The sequence below is a fragment of the Coturnix japonica genome, chromosome 1 (assembly GCF_054131305.1).
Source record: "Coturnix japonica strain WE chromosome 1, WE-NBRP24, whole genome shotgun sequence".
NCBI lineage: Eukaryota > Metazoa > Chordata > Aves > Galliformes > Phasianidae > Coturnix > Coturnix japonica.
This window is the reverse complement of record NC_140663.1, coordinates 133,942,124-133,959,713: the sequence shown is the minus strand read 5'-3', so window position 1 is coordinate 133,959,713 and position 17,590 is coordinate 133,942,124. Positions and strand designations below refer to the sequence as shown.

General features: G+C 38.2%; 1 protein-coding gene across 1 annotated transcript in view; it reads left to right on the top strand.

The window, feature by feature from the left end:
* HS6ST3 (heparan sulfate 6-O-sulfotransferase 3) overlaps nucleotides 1-17,590 on the top strand; it is a 258,742-nt gene that overhangs the window by 156,700 nt on the left and 84,452 nt on the right. The window lies entirely within an intron of this gene.

Here is a 17,590-nt window from a genome sequence, read left to right as displayed (position 1 = left end):
TCTGGAAAGGCTAACCCAACAATAAAAGAGAACGCAATTGCTGCTACTGCATCCCTGCTAACATAGAGGATGTTTCAATATTACCAAGGTCAGCGATATGCAAAAGTAGGGAAGATTTAATTCCGCTATCAAGCAGTGTTTCAAAATGTCAAGAAACACGTTCTCTTAACATCAGTCCTGCTGGACTGCCATGGCTCCATTCCTCAGAATTGAACTGAGATCAATTTTTCACAGCCCACGCTAAAAGCATATATAACTGGTTATGGAATGCATGCTAAAATTGCTCTGATTTGTATGAGATTAATAGATAAGGAGATGTGTTCCGGTGTAGTTTGGAAAAACTGTCTTGAAAACTGAAGAGACAACTGGTTTTCCAATTTATTTTCAACCATTATCATGCTGAAAGAAATACCACTACCAAAGTATCGGATGTATTTGCTTAGTCACTTTTGGATGTATCAGCCCAAGAAATCTGTTAACAGTGCCTGTCTATTTGTATGTAAGAAGCTATTGGAGATAATTTTTATACAAGTTGAACTTGTAGTACTCCTACATGACTTAAAAATACTTCCTTGCAAAAGTACTTTAAAACCAAATGCAGTGAGTGGGACAGATTTCCTTCTTATAACTTCTGAGGCACACGCTTTGGAGCTCACTGTAGACTAATGCACTGGGCACGCTAAGAATTTCTGACACTTCACAAGATGAAAACTCTCTTATACAGAACTGCCATATGAAGCTGTCCACAGCAAAGAAAACTGTACTCCATGTAGGGGTGCATGGCAGTTGTCCACACACTGGTAGCTAGTTCTGTTGTGCCACTGTCATATTTCCCTGGTCTCCAGCTACCCCCTCAGAAAAGCATGGATCGCCTTCAGCAACGTACCTGCTGCTCCATGACAAAGTTTGGGGAGTTCGGGCTTGAGCTGTATTGCGAGCCCTGAGCCCTCCTGGGGCTGCTTCCAGCTGCTCTTGAACGTTCATATATGTAGCAGGGGAAGATCTGACATGTGCTGGGTTCCATGCAATAACATGAGCTAGATCTTCAAAGTAAGCTCCCTTACATTTAATGGCTATGTTTGACCTTGATTTCTCTGTGCTTTGTTTTCTCATCTGTAAATCTGGATAATAACAGCTGTTCATTTTTCAGGGATCTTGTGAGGATAAATTATTAGTGAGGCACTTAAGTACTTAAGGGATGAGTAATGCAGTAAAGTTTACAAGGAAATTAAACATTCTGTCTTTCTAGCAGTATCTGAATATTGTTTACTAAATTAGGCACAGGGTCATACACAAAACGCTGACTAGAAAGCTCTGCATCTAAATGAGGCAGAGCTCATCTTAGGGGGAAAAAAACACAAATCGAGACTTCTGTGCTGAGTATGTGAGAGCACAGGAGCACGTGAAAGAGGACTAAGCTAGGAAAGCCTACCATGATTAGGACTTCTGCAGTTTTTTGGGTGTTGACTTATAGATCTAGTACTATTCTTATGAGCTGCTACATTCTGTGATTATGTGAGTTGCATTACGTAGGCCCACGTACACACATCTTCCTATAATAAGCTTTGTAAATGCTGGAGTCTGGGAGCAGAGCATACAATAGAACCAAAGCTGACACTCAGATATTTAAATAAAAATAAAAATAATATTAAAAAGGGGGGGGGGGGGGGGAAGTAGAATATTGACTTAGGAGGCTGAGGCTACTTTTTATTGTTATTTCTTAGCATTTGCCTCTTAACATTGCATAAAATTTTTTTGAAAAGTTCAGCACTCAATTAAACTTTTCTATTAAATGCGGGATGCAGAAGCCATATATTTAACAACTTTTCCACTCTGTTGCTTCACTGTATAAATAATATGTCTTCTGGAAATTTCTCATACACGTCAGGTATGCGTGATGAGAAAGCACATTTGTACTGCAGGTTCAGAGATAATTACTTGCCATTAGGTTCATAAGAACATAAATTTTATTCATTTCTATCATCTCACTTGTCAACTTCTTAAATTTTGTCTACTCTTCTCCTCAGTAACACACAGCAAATAATTCAGTCTTTCACCAAAATAACAGTGACTGGCAAATGGAAATTTCATTGAAACAGACAGCATAACGTTAGTTGCAATAAAAGAACTTTTTCTTTGTTTACAGCTTTTCCCAATAGTAATTCAAACGCCATCACTCAAATGAATTTATTTAAATGACTGTTAAACAGCCCTAATTTAACTGCTTCCTTATTATTATTTAAGAGAGAAGCAATATACGCTGGTTGTTTTGCTCAAAGCGCAATTTCACACTTGCGGTCTTGTGGTCACTTGTGTTTAGAGTTGTCTGCGAGGACAAGTAGTGTTTACCCCTGTAACAAAGTTTATTCTCTTAGTTGTGTTGCTTGTGTGACACAAAAAAGTATACAAATGTGGGGACTGCAAGCATCTCGTAGACAAAGGCGGTCTACTTCCTTATCAGTTTGGTTTTGAGATGCCATTCAGCAACACTGATGGTTGCAATGATGTGTTGCCAGTAACCTAATCAGGGGCTCTCAAAAAACTGTATTGCCTCATATGTGGCAAGATCTGTGGCACGCAGATACACAGAGGAGTATAAAAGATGTTGAGATGTTGAGGAAAGCTTCCAGTTTGGTTATTATTTTGATAAAGACGTTTCTATTACCTTGTACAATTCTGTCTATCTGCAGAAATTGTCCATTTCTTCCTAGAGTAACATAACGGACTTTTCCCCCCTGCAGCCTTTGTGTCCTTTATGGATGTGGAACTCCTATCCTCAGGGACTGACTGTAAAAACTTTAGTGAGTCATAAACTAAGCTGGGAGAAAATACATGCTGACGAAATGTATATTTCTAATAATGATTTGGGATAGTTTTGTTATTGGAAATAATACACTGCAGATATTTAAAAGAGTAATCCAGAAGTGCTTAATATATGTAATTTGAAGCCAGAAAAAGGTAAAGTAGTTCTTGGACATGCCTATCTTGTTTGTGCATTAACGTGATCACTGGAGACGATCAAATGCAATTCAGTGGGGAAAAAAACAACAAAACCTAGCTCTAAAGAAGCAATTTGACAGTGAATTAGTCACTGCTAAAGGTTGCCTAACCAGGGAGTCCTACCCTTCCTTCTTTCAAAGGCCAAAAAATAAAATAAAATGAAAAGCAACATCAACTTCTCTGCCATTTGGTAGTAACGTCTTAGAAGAATATGATCCAGTTAGTTCCACAGGACTTCCAGCATGAGAGTGCTGACAGGATTTAGGAAGCAAGGAATTTCGTCTCAGTATATATGTTAGATATTGTTACTGTAGACTTGCCTTTAGCCTACAAGAAAAGGCACACATCTTCACGTTGAGATGAAATGGTTTGTGAAATGCTGATGCTATGCTTTGAGTACTTGAGTACACCTTAGTAAACATATAGTTGAAGGCTGTTAATGTATATTATTGACTTCAATTAGAGTTTGCTGCATATCTAGTCAATGGGAAATATGGAGTTGCATACTTAATGCAAATTTAATGTAAATGCTTGGTGGAACAAAATGATATCTGATTCCCTCGAATACTTGATTTTGTAGGTCAGTGTAGCAGCACAGATTTTCTTAATGTAGTGTTAATGCAGATATAAACCTACAGAAGTGGACAAAGTAAATGTCCTCAGAATATCAGCTGCTGTCCTGTTCTGCCTCTTCCACATTTCAAATTACCTTACTGCTTGTGTAGATATTCTTGAAGTCCCACTTCTCAAGCCTGTCCATGTCCCTTTGGGTGGCCATGCCTTCCTGATACCATTAAAATAAATAATCTTTTTTAAGATATGTATTAGCTCTGTGGTGACCACATGCAAGCTACTTACCACAAGCCACACACCATGCACTTATGAGCCACATGCCACAAGTCAAATGCCACATATCACACTCCATGAGACAAGTGCTGCAATTTTATACTTTATTCAGAGAGCAGTGAGGCACTGGCACAGCTGCCCAGAGCAGCTGCGGAGCCCCATGCCTGGATGCACTCAGGGCCAGGTTGGATGGGCCCTGGGCAGCCTGAGCTGGTGGTTGGCAGCCCTGCCCACAGCACAGGGTTGGGGCTGAGTGTGCTTTGAGGTCCCTACCAGCCTGAGCCATTCTGTGATTCTGTGAAGTATGTTTAATGTTTCATACCAATGCAACAAATGCATTTGTAACCCAAGTTAAAAAGCTAAAAACTATGATATAGGTCTGACCAAATTTCTTTCTTTCTTTCTTTCTTTCTTTCTTTCTTTCTTTCTTTCTTTCTTTCTTTCTTTCTTTCTTTCTTTCTTTCTTTCTTTCTTTCTTTCTTTCTTTCTTTCTTTCTTTCTTTCTTTCTTTCTTTCTTTCTTTCTTTCTTTCTTTCTTTCTTTCTTTCTTTCTTTCCTTCCTTCCTTCTTTCCTTCTTTCCTTCTTTCTTTCTTTCTTTCCTTCTTTCTTTCTTTCTTTCTTTCTTTCTTTCTTTCTTTCTTTCTTTCTTTCTTTCTTTCTTTCTTTCTTTCTTTCTTTCTTTCTTTCTTTCTTTCTTTCTTTCTTTCTTTCTTTCTTTCTTTCTTTCTTTCTTTCCTTCCTTCCTTCTTTCTTTCCTTCTTTCTTTCCTTCTTTCTTTCCTTCTTTCTTTCCTTCTTTCTTTCCTTCTTTCTTTCTTTCTTTCTTTCTTTCTTTCTTTCTTTCTTTCTTTCTTTCTTTCTTTCTTTCTTTCTTTCTTTCTTTCTTTCTTTCTTTCTTTCTTTCTTTCTTTCTTTCTTTCTTTCTTTCTTTCTTTCTTTCTTTCTTTCTTTCTTTCTTTCCTTCTTTCCTTCTTTCCTTCTTTCCTTCTTTCTTTCCTTCTTTCTTTCTTTCTTTCTTTCTTTCTTTCTTTCTTTCTTTCTTTCTTTCTTTCTTTCTTTCTTTCTTTCTTTCTTTCTTTCTTTCTTTCTTTTCTTTCTTTCTTTTCTTTCTTTCCTTCTTTCTTTCCTTCTTTCTTTCCTTCTTTCTTTCTTTCTTTCTTTCTTTCTTTCTTTCTTTCTTTCTTTCTTTCTTTCTTTCTTTCTTTCTTTCTTTCTTTCTTTCTTTCTTTCTTTCTTTCTTTCTTTCTTTCTTTCTTTCTTTCTTTCTTTCCTGTGTGTGAATTTTTCTGGAATTCTTAAAGTCTCAGAGAAATCAGAATCCCTGAAAACCTCATTGTGAGTAACAGAAAGCTATTTTAGGTTGTTTGTGGGGTATGCATACAAATATAAGCAATGCATTTACTTACAGTTTTGTTGTTGTCAGTCAGCTTTCATGGAAGGATGATGCATCACATTCAGTCATTTTCAATTTCCTTTTTTTGGGAGTGTAAAACTGAAAATTTTCCTGTCATGAAAGTAAGAAAGAGGATCTCAAATAAAAATAACCAGTTCCAAAACTGTACAAATGTTCACAGATGTTAACTGTCAACTCAACTTCTATAGGTTCTAGGTTACTAGAGTCTTAGCTTCTTCCAGCAGAGAGATGCCAGGTGTGGATCCAGAGATGTTGTGTCCCTGCTGGAAAGTGTGCTCTTTTATATTTGTGGTGCTGAAAGGAGCTGAAAGACCCTAGGATTCGGAATATCAAGGCAAATATGCACTGCCCAGAAGTCTGGGAAGACAGGAAACCAATTAGGTTTCTACTTTCTTGTTTCCCCTCAGAACTTTGCTTAAGGCAATACTTCCATTCAAATGAAACTATCTGTTTCAATATAAAAAGCAACACCATTTTTCTATCAGCATGTACAACAAAAGAGGTTTTTGGCCAGTTCTCCTGTCAACTTTGATCAACTGACCAATGTGAGATTTATTTTTTAACTAGTCCCAAGATACCTGTGTTACAGGTTACTTGTTCTTCATGAGACAGTGCTGAAGTTTTTGACGATGTTGTACCTTATGCCTCTTCCTCTATCTCCAGTGAAAAGAAAGGGCAGTACACCTTCAGTTGGTATGAAAAGCATGTATACATTAAATGCTCCTACAGATTCATTTAGTTCAAGGAATATTTCAAAAGCCACTTACTTTCTTTGAGTGGAGAACTGGTTTATAAAATATATTATTTCTGTAAGGACTTGGAATAAAGTGAAGGAAATAAATGCACTGCTTCCCAAGATGTCTTGCAGCTGTGGAATTTGCTCACACTCATTGGGTTCAGTGTGCAAGTAAAGGAGAAGTGAGAAGAGTCTTAAGAAATGAGAGAGAAAATATACAACAAAGAGTGTAAAGTCACCCAAAGACTTCAAACTTAGTATTCAGACATTGCTTTTCTCAGCCATCAAGTCTTGCCTCCGGAGGGCTACGGCCAAGGTTTCAGCAGTGGTGTCATTTTCCTTTCCTGCACTGAGGCTACAAGCATATGTCAAGCCATTTGTACCATCTGCCACATAAGTGTCAGTAAAAGCAAGAGGAGCACAAGGGGGACAGACACTTGAGGACATTTGTGTTAAATTATTTAAATGAGAAGCACCAGTTTTGGTGTTGAAAAGCTATGTAATCTTAGCAACACAGCTTTTCAGCGGGCAGCAAGGAAAGCAAAGCACAGCTGACCGCTCTTGCCAAAATGTCAGAATGTGAGGCAGGCCACAAGTTCTCAGTCTGTTTGGATACCTGCATCCCTGCAAATGAAATGTGACATAAAAGAGCAGCTCAAATGCAGTTCTTGAGGTGGACAATATCCAGAATGTTTTGTCCTATGAGAGAAAGAGTCTTAATACAAACACCTCCAAAAAGAAGCTTGAAGATTTTCTAAGCGTGCTGATTTAAAGTTTACTAGCAAGGATTTTCAGCTTGCCCCATGACTAATAGTTTCACTTCTGATAACTTCTCCAGCAGAATATTGTTTGTTGTTGTTGTGGTTTATCTGTTTGTTTGTTTATTTTGTTTATGCTTGTCATATGTAGGCTTAGAGAGGCAGTAATGTGTAGGGTGAGTCTATTTGCTAAGAAAATAGAAGAGCTGATTTCTCAAGTGGCCTTCTTGGATGCCAACTGTAAGCTTAAGTAAATGACTCCGTTGATGCTGTTATTATTATTATTACTATTTTAAGATCATACTTCTGCACATCTCTTTGCAAAACCTGTGGTTCATTTTACTGCCACGGTTGGTCTGGAGAGGAACAAGGATGGCATACAGGACAGAATTCCATTGCACTGAAGAAAAGTGTGAAGATTAAGGGAAGTTCTGAAAATTTTGGGTATTATTACAACTGTACATTGCCTTTTTCTTGGTACACAGTAAGAAGGACCACCTCAAACAGTTACAGGTCTGAGAAGAACTGAAACTGATGGAAAAAAGTGAGGAACTGTAAGGGAGCTGATATAAAGAGGTGATGACAGTGCAGTAGGCTTTTGTATTCCTTTTGAAGAGTGCAGCTGTGATCCAAGCAAAACTGCATGGATCAACAAATTATCTCTGCCTAGTTGTTAATGACTATGTTTTGTCTTTTACTGTAGTCACACAAACTTAAACATAATGAAAGATAGAAGCAAACATAGAACGGGGTATAGATATGTTTCTATGAATGAGGGCAACCAATGCTCTGCTTGGTTGTAGAAACTGAAATTTGAGGAAACATTGCGACATAATAAGATTTGTGACAAAAATAGGGGAGTTTCTAGTGATATCTCTTAAAGGTTTGTGTGCTTGGGTATGTGGAGTGATTTTCTTGCCTGCTTGCTCACACCTGTCTTCTGCTTTCTCACTTCTAAAAGTGAAGAAAAAGAATCTGAAGAATTCTCTCCCAGCCTAGCAGACAAATTGTTATACTGTGGACCTGCTTGGGTGGCTGGTTTTGTGTATGTGCCAGAAACATAGGGTTTGAATGGGGCCTCTGGAAATCATCCAGTTCAATCCCCTGCTAGAGAAGGTTCCCTACAGCAGGTTACACAGGAAAGCATCCAAGCAGGTTTTGAATACCCCGAGAGAAGGGGATTGCTTTGTTGTAAGTCTCCTGTGTAGAAAACTGTTTATGCTTTAGGAAACAGAAAATGACAAGTGCTGTTTTTTCTGATGAGTTCCCAAAGCCCAGAAATGGAGAAAAGTGAGAGGTTTGTACCAAGTGTTGGCATGCTAACCTCAGTGTATCATGTCAGCATGTCAGTAAGTACTGCTTAGTCCATGTCAGCACACAACACTGTCTTCACATTTCAGTTTCTGGGAATTATCTTATGAAGATTAACATGTTCAGGCTGTTTTCTTTGTCATCAGTGTACTCAAAGCAGATCTATAGAAAGAATTAGCAACACAGCTGAAGATGTTTCCATTTATTCCGAACTAATGATTCAGGTACTTGATCTTGAGATTTTGCATGGACATGTGGAAAAAGGAAGAGGAAGGAAGGAAGGAAGGAAGGAAGGAAGGAAGGAAGGAAGGAAGGAAGGAAGGAAGGAAGGAAGGAAGGAAGGAAGGAAGGAAGGAAGGAAGGAAGGAAGGAAGGAAGGAAGGAAGGAAGGAAGGAAGGAAGGAAGGAAGGAAGGAAGGAAGGAAGGAAGGAAGGAAGGAAGGAAGGAAGGAAGGAAGGAAGGAAGGAAGGAAGGAAGGAAGGAAGGAAGGAAGGAAGGAAGGAAGGAAAGGAGGGAGGAAGGAAGGAAGGAAGGAAAGGAGGGAGGAAGTGGAGGGAGGGAGGGAGGGAGGGAAGCTGCAGTTATGAAAACATAACTTCATTTATCTCTGCTAATGAGAAAAATAAGTGCCTTTTTGAAACAACATGAAAAATAATTATATTCATTTTCTTGCATAAACTAAAAATGCCAATTGATTGCTTCTATGACTTCACTGTGATTTCATGCTGTTATGAGACTTCATTTACACTATAGATAGTATATTATGAATTGTCTGTTTCATAAAAAGTAGAAGCCTAACTGCTTTCCTTTAAAATAATGTCTACTTTTTACTGATTGCATATTCATGACTGGCTCTCTTTAGTCCAAAATGTCCCAGAGTTATATTCCTCCTTGTGATTTGGAGGGTTATATTATGGCATCTTGTATGCAGATGAGCGAGAAACAGTTGTAGATTCCAATCAGCTTGGTGACAGTAGCACAACTCTAACTGCCTTTTAGCTGCTTGTGCCCTTCATGATGTACTAAGCCCCCCCTTCTTCCTATGGAGAACTTAGCTGGGTGAACATTTGAGGACAATGAGGTGCTGGCACAGCTACCCAGAGGAGCTGTGGTGCCCCATCCCTGGAGGCACACAAGGCCAGGTTGGATGGGGCCCTGGGCAGCTGAGCTGGTAGGTGGCAGCCCTGCCCATGGCAGGGATTGGAACATGTGGGCTTTGAGATCCCTTCTAATCCAGGCTGTTCCATGGTTCTCTTATTGTATGATTTTGGTTTATGGCTGGTGAGATAGCAGTATGAAATTCTGAGTGAATCTAAAGAAAAGGACACCTAATCCAACCAGTTTCTGCAAAGGTGGTATCTAAAGCCACATGAAATAGTAGAATATGAATGAGTGGTTATTAGTGGATTAGATATTAGAATTACTATTTCTTTTTCTCTCTTTACAAGAGCAAATTGAGGCAATAGAAGTTGATACAGAAACCAAATGTCAAATGTTTTCTTTCGTCACTGCTAGCTCATATTAAAACAGATTGGTAACCAGCATCCCACATTGGACTAATTCTGTGAGCTGTACCATAAAATATTGCACTTTGCAGTAAAAGATTTTTTAATATAATACGTAAAAACTTTGAAGAAAGTTCATACACTTTTCTAGCAAAACAGATGTCATTTGAGAGGGCAGAATTTAGTAGTTTTAGGCTGTGTTAAATAGTTTTTTGATATTTTACTACTGGCAGTGGAAGAAATTGTGGTCCCATGATTGGACACAGATTTGTTGGCATGGGAGCTTTTAAATTACTTCCAAGTGTCTTTCATCCTGGGATAATACTGAATATAATTTCCAGCAGAAATATAAACATGTACTAACATTTTAGGTAAAAGCTTAAGAATGGAAGATTGTATTAAAAATATAGCAAGTAATGCTGAATGTTTAACATGCCAAAGGTCAACTTTCTAAATTTCACTGGAGAGATACAACAGTGCACCTACTGAAGGCAAGTACACATACATTTCCTGCACTGAACAAGTTTAGGGCATGCCAATGATTTCTGCCAGGGACGCTCAGACTTTGCCACCAACCCTTCTTGCTTTCAGAAGCAGCTCATGAGCTGAGCCCACGAAGGCGAAGCTGTGTTGCAGCATTCCTCAACTTCTTTCCCACCAGTGGAATCTATATGGTAAACCCCCATCTGACAAGTGTAGAAAGAATTGCACTTCAGTGATTTTTACTCTCTGAAGAGAGGTTTCAGTGAACCCTACTACTTTTTAATCAAATACAAACAATACATTTTATGTGTAATTATGGCATGTAGCATTTTGTTTTAAGCAGAACGTCATTTTCCCCCTTGCTTGCTCATCCTAGTGCATTTTTCTCTGGACCTTCATTTCATATTTGACTACTTTTCCTACATGACTTTGAGCTTTGATTTTCAGAGAAAGATGATGGCTCATATTAGCTCACCTGACAGTTGAAAAATGGATGTTTCTTAAATTCATCTCATACCAAACTCTTCTCAAATTGCTGAGTTATTTTTTCACCTGTGTTACTTTTACACTGGATCAGCAGACAGCACTCTACTGCCAGAGTGCTTTATCCTCTGCAGATGTTTGGGGTGCTTGTCTGAAACATCATCATTATGATCCTTGACAAAGCAGAAATGAGCAGGCAGTATTTATGTAATTTCTCTAGTACTGGAATAACGAGGAAGAGAGATGTGAGTACCTATCTCAGCATTTGTGGCTGTTCAGCTTGGAAACTGGGAATGCATAACAATTTAGTCAAGAGCTTCCCTTATTTTATGTGACTTTATAAGAGAGAATTGTAACAATCCCTTCAATTTTGAAAATCAGTGACGAGGCTACAGCAGAGTATTGTGCTGCTCCAAATGTATGAGTGCAGAAGTTCTGAAGCAATGCTGTAAGAGAATAGCTGTGTTTTTATATTCATTTTGTCTAATGCCAAGTAACTAAATGGGATGAAATTAACCCTGTGCCTGCTTCTTGATCTTTTTAACTGGAACCAACAACTTATAATACAGATGCATTGAATATTTAAAAAAAGAAAAAAAAAGAAAAAAAAGGTAATAACCTGAAAAAGAAAGGAGCTTTGTGATTCAGACTGTGCAGTGATGACTTTATTTATAGCCTAGTTCATTTACGAGTGTAAGTAAACTTGACTTCCATGCACAGCAAAGTGTGAAATATCCAAATTAATCATAGACAGGAGTGCCTGGGGAAAATAGATTTTGAGAGGATCAAAGGTATGAAACGAGAAACAGAAAAGAATGAGGAACAGGCCCTTTATGGATTAACAGGCTAGAGGGTCACCTAGCCCTCAGAAACAACGCTTGAAGGCAGAGCTGCTATTGATTTTTCTTAACTAAAACTCCCATTTGAACTGAAACGAATTAAAGCACAGACACACTAAAAAAGTTAAAATCTAGTAGATCCCACTTGCATGTGGCCTTTGAATTTGTCTGGATAGTTGTATGCTACTGCTATCATCTTTCCACTAGAAAATAGGTGAGAGTGTGGTGTGCCAGTGTTGTGGATTGTGGAAGTTCAACAGAGCTCTAAACTGCAGATGCCAAACACTACCTTTGGTGTGTAGATGAAAATAACCAATTGTCTAGTCAAGCTTTATATAAAACATTTGGATTTTGGAGAGTAGGTACAGTGGTATGGAGACAGTTTGGTATCATGGACATGCTGCAAGGAAGGCAGCAAAACAATGAAGGCTTTCTTTCTGGGCCTGATATAAACTCATTGCTCCTAATAGAGTTGAAAAGAATGTGACATCTGACAGATATCATAGTGACTAGCATGTCCCAGAAAATCCACTGATCATAAGATAATCCACCCCTTACAGGAATTAAGAGTCTTACTTCTATGTCATTGATAAAAGTCTTAGTAGTATATTAGGGCATATACTTCCTACTGTAGGACTTTGTCTACTTTAATCTCACAGGACAACAGAAGTGGAAACTCTAATCAGTGATGTGGTATCATCTACAGTTAAAGTCAGTACCTTCACCACTAATGACACAAGTTGGAGGTCCTGCTCATCTCATCTGGTACCTTGAAGCAGAAGGTGAATTAGCTGCAATAAATTAGCCAATTTGCAGATGTGGAAGAGGCCAATAAACAGTGGTGTGCCCTAAGGATCAATACTTAATGGCCTAGATGATAGCATGAGTACACCCTTATAAAGACAATGGGGACGAGCTCCTGAGCTGAGTTTTCACTCTCAAGTATGCCAAACTCATAGCCACATAGTACAACTTACCTGTTTTTCATCTTGCTCAGTTTAAGAGCTTTATACAGATTCGATCAATATTGTCTCCACAAAGGAGTGAGAGAAAAGCTGATACTAGTCACCATTTTTGAATGCTTCAAGCAGTTAACTCTTGAGGCTATTGTCTAAATATGCAAAGTATGTGTTCTCTACCTTCTTTTTAATTATTTTATTTATAAATCTAGTGTACTGAAATTCCTTATGGTGTACAGATGTTGAAGAGCTTTCTGTACTTTCAACAGGCAGGCTGTGAAGTTTTCTTAGTCATACTTAATAGATTTGCATTCATGTATGATGAGAAGGAAAGATAATCTACTCTTCAGTGCCCAATTTCATGGTTCACTTTGGGGGTAGAAGAGATTTTCAGAATTGGATGGTCTTTGTATTTTAGAGTCTGTTTTGGTAGGATAAGAAAATCACGTCAGTAGCTGTAATTCTGGAGATAGATGATAGAAATGAGCAGAACTGTGAAAGAGAAATACTTTTTCACACAACATTTGTTTAAGCTATAGAATTTTTTTCCCCCTCGGAGGACAATGAGTTGGTGCTATAAGTTTTTAGAGCTTCAGAAAGGCATTGAAAAAAAATGAAAGAAAAATCCACTGAAGTTGAAAGTTACCCCTCTGGGTTAGAATATGAATGAATCAAAAGCTGCTGCATGCTGCCAGTTTATCGGTGCTTATACCATGCTTAAACTTTTTTTGTTTGTGGCTTCCTGATACTGAGCTATACATACCCTTTGATCTGACTCAGTACCTCTGTTCTGAGAAATGACCTGGTCCTACTCAAGCCACATTGCTGACTATTGCTTACAACTGCAATGGAAAATGCTTCAACGAGGTCTTGAGTATTGATTCAGGGATGAAGCCTTGAATGCACGGGGGACAAAGGATAAACATGCTAGACCTTTTTCTATGATGTCATAAGAGATGCTGGGCCCTTTCTGGTATTTAGGCAGATTAAGAGGGCCATGTCAACTACGCCACATGTAAGCATCTGGCCTTAATAGGTCAATAAGATGGGAGATTTTCAGATCATGATCGATTTATTGAGAGTTGAACTGTCCTTCATATTTTTAACACCTGCTTTTATGGAGACAGTAAGATTAAATCTGGGAGGATAACTGCAGGCACCACCACTGAAAACACTGGCTGCTAAAACTTCAGTTTTTTCACACAACAAATAGCAGAAGAATTGCAAGCAGAAAACATGTTTGTTGTAAATACCACTACATCTCAGCACAACATAGGTAAAAATAACTCTGTTATTCTTCTAGATTTTCATTTTGAATCAATGTGAACACATTAAGAAGAAAGTAAAATTAGAAGATTAGAAGTGTGAAGCACAGTTTTGAGGGGTTTAGATCTGATTAAAAAATGTAGAAGCAATTCCTTCAAAGTACCATCACCTCCTGCTATACTGTCAGTGCAGCATTTGAGTATACACAAATACAGGCTGCTGCAATGACGATTTTATACCCTATTGTACAACTCCAATCAGACTCGGTGTTTCAAAACAAGACAATTTGTCTTGCTCTAAATACAGAAAGAATTATACAAATGTATCTTTCTGCTTTGTTGTCCTGGAAAACTCATAGATCATATGAAATGTTTGTTGTGTGGCAGTCCAAGGAGAAAAACAGAAAAAGAAATGACATTTAATTTGGCTATGTTTACCTCCATGTGTTGTGGGACTAAGGTGTCATTTATGCAGCTTTATTAATGTTTTTACTCTTTTGAAGTTTATGAAACGTAGGGCAGGTGAATTTCACTATATTTCTCAAGTCTTATCAATGTTAGGAGTCATTAGAATGAGGGACAGTACCTACCTGGGAGGGAGGATATGAGAGGAATAATATTGATCTTGGGATCCTGAAACTCCCCTTGCTGAATATGACATACAGAATATCACAACATTGTGGTTAAAAACTGTGATGACTTCTGAATGCTTTTGGTTTGCTTTATGGAGGTGTTTGCTTATTTGTTTGCTGTTGGCAACTCAAGAAGTTTGGACAACAGGGAGCAGCATACAAGGAATTATTCCAATCTGTATCAGAAACTTAGACTGAACTCACAGAACAAGTGCCAGTTTGCCGTGAAGATGCCTTAGTACAAAGCTTTAGAAAGACTGAAGATGGAGAGGGAAGTACCAGAAGTGTTGCAGAAATATTCAGGGACAAGTAGTTCTTTATGCATCAAAAAAGTGGTGAGAATGAAAAGTAAAGAGAGAGGAAGTGGCATTTCAAACAGCTGAAGTTGTCTTTGCTTTGATTATTGATTTGGTTTGATTGTTTTTTGTTTTGTTTGATGTTACACTCTAACGAATCTTTTGCTTGCAGCCTTGCTTTCTAATTTCACTTTGGCCCAAAATACCTGTGTCACCAGAGACTCAAATGCTTCAGATATGTATTGTGTTTTGCATCTGAGGGGCTGAAATAGGAAATAGAAATACCTCCCTGGTGGTACACAAAGAGGTCTGGAGGAGAATATTGAGTGCTGAGCAGTGGCTGCTCAAGGGTATATAACAAAACACCCCACACCAAAGTGAAGCTGGGTGATAACTTCAACGGTTTGCTCATTACAGTCATCACAGTGAAGTAGGCCAGTTTTTACTTAGCTAAAAACTCCTTCTCTGAAAAAGGTGGGTTCAGTCCTTCTCAGAGCTCCATGGGAGTATCCACTACACTGATATTTTATGCTACATAAATACAGCTATATCTTATGTTACACAAATAAATGAAGAAGTGGAAAGTGTTATTTTATCTTTGTTTGTAGCGTTGTGAAAAATTGCTGCCACTGGTTGCCTTAATCACACGCAGTATTCAGAAAAAAAGCTGTGCAACATTAAGATACTGACTTCAATCACCAACAGTTAAAGAAAAAATATCCTCAAAATATGTCTCTGAAAAAGAGCCCTAGCCTTTCTTGGTTGTACACATATATAATCCAGTGGCTATATAATTAAATTTGGTAATGAATAGTCCAAGTAGTGTAATGTTTTATGCGCTGTTCATATCTTAATGCTTCTTCAACATTAAGATAATGATGGTGTTTGGGGAAAAAATATTTTCCTATGACTGAGTGAGCAATTACAAGTAGAATTATAAAGCAGCTGAAGAGATCTTAAAAGTCTTTGGGTTACAACAGTGAATTTTCTTAGTCATTTGCCTGTCATTCAAGAAGGCAGCTTTTGATTTTTGACTGATGGATGGCAGTAACTAAATGACCTCTTACAAGTGGAAAGAATTGTTCTTTTTGAGAGCAGTACCTTTTATTTGAAAACCTGGAAAAGTTTACAGTTGCAGAGTATCAAAATATGTAGGGAATAGAATCATAGAATCCTTAGAGCTGGAAGGGACCTCTGAAGGTCGCCTAGTTCAACTCCCCGGCGGTGAACAGGGACACCACAGCTAAGTCAGGTTGCCCAGGGCCTGATCCAGCCTTGCCTTGAAAGTCTTCAGGGATGAGGCATCAACGGCAACACTGGGCAGCCTGTCCCAGTGCCTCATCTCCCTCATTGTAAAAGATATTTTCCTTATATCTAACCTAAACCTACCTAAATGCTACATTCTTGTCACATTTTTCCCAGAGCTGAGTAAAATTGAGAAAAATGGTTTGACTGTAGGCTTGTAAAATTTTCCTAATGCTCAGGTTGATTTACCATGAGGGCTACTGAAAAAGGGGGACCTGAAGCAGTCAGTGAAAAGAGAGGAGAGTAAACTGATAGACGTGTTGTTTTGAGCCCTACATTTTAGCAATGAAGTAGATAAAAGTATCTGTGCTATATGGATAATTTTGTAAATCTGTTAACACTTTGCAATTACTCTTGTTATATGGTATTTATGATATATTATATTATATTAAGATATATTATAATATTGCAAGGGATGTCACGGAAGCATTTACATATGCAAGGTCTAATTTTTCTTTTGTTTAATGCCCAAGCAAAATTGCATAGCTGTAAGCAAAAACAAAATGTAATTGTGTTACTGTGTATGTTATTCATTTATATTTACAGTACCTCAAAGGTGTAACCATGATACAACACCCCAATGTAACAAGGACTGGATAAATGCTGAACAGAAATATGATCTCTGCACCTAAGTATTTATCATCTAAATTTAAGACAAGAAACAGTTTCAGGAGAACAAGAGAACAATACGGTATTGTTGCAGCTGCTGCTACAGTGCAGAAAGTTAGTCCAAATGGTGAGCATGATAAGCAATGTTCTTTGCACAAGAGCAGAATGACATCTGACTAGATTTTGAGGAGAACCTTGGGGAGAGGTTTAAAGAACAGTTTTGTGTTATATTGAAATGATGTGTGGGGCTTAGGCATCTCCTAAATAAATACATCTTAGGGGGAAAATCATCTGAAATACAGGTTGTGGGTCCGTGAAATATGATGGTGACAAGAAGAAACAAGAAAGGAAGCATGAAAGAAAAGATTACTTACTTGTTTAATCATATTGAACCTGTGTTGGCAGCTGTAGCATAGACTGGGACACGTGTAGCTTCACTTTAGGCAGCTACATCTGAATGAGTTAGCTGCTGAGATTCCTGTTGTGGGTGATGCAGATGCACAACTCATCTGTCCTCTTTCAGATGCTGAACTGGTAAGGGATGTGAATTATGCCTTAAGAGGGCATACTTCTCTATTGATGAAAAGGCAAAAAATGAACAGCTGAGTCTATTTAGCTGCAATGTAGACATCTACAGTCCTGATGAGTTGAGAGTGAGGTGAAATGAATCCCAACTGATTAAGCAGACAGGAAGCAGAGGTTTTGTAGAAGAGAGGAATGGGGAACATGACAGAACCATGCTGACCTTTTTATCCACCTGGAAATTAGACATGAGAAGAAGGGAACAGCCAAAATGCTTTTTTCTTTTGGTGTTCTTCAAGGAAATCAGCAAGATTCAGTGTGGGGGGAGAATCAGAGGCAGGAAATATTTTGGGACATTCAGACATCTGGACATCTAAAAGCTCGTTTCTGTTAACTTCATTTATTTGTGTTACAGTAACTGCAGCCAGTCAGTAATGCTTACTCCTTCTGTTTCTCTCAGTTTTAATGTGTTTCCAATGACTGAGGTATTCTGCAAATCTGTAAATGAAACGAGATAAAATCATACATACTGAATTTGCAGCATGTCATTTTTTCCTGTGTTTTCCTTACAACTTTTCTATATCTGATTTCAGTGTAGTTCTTCGGTGCAGGCACTACCCAGCAAT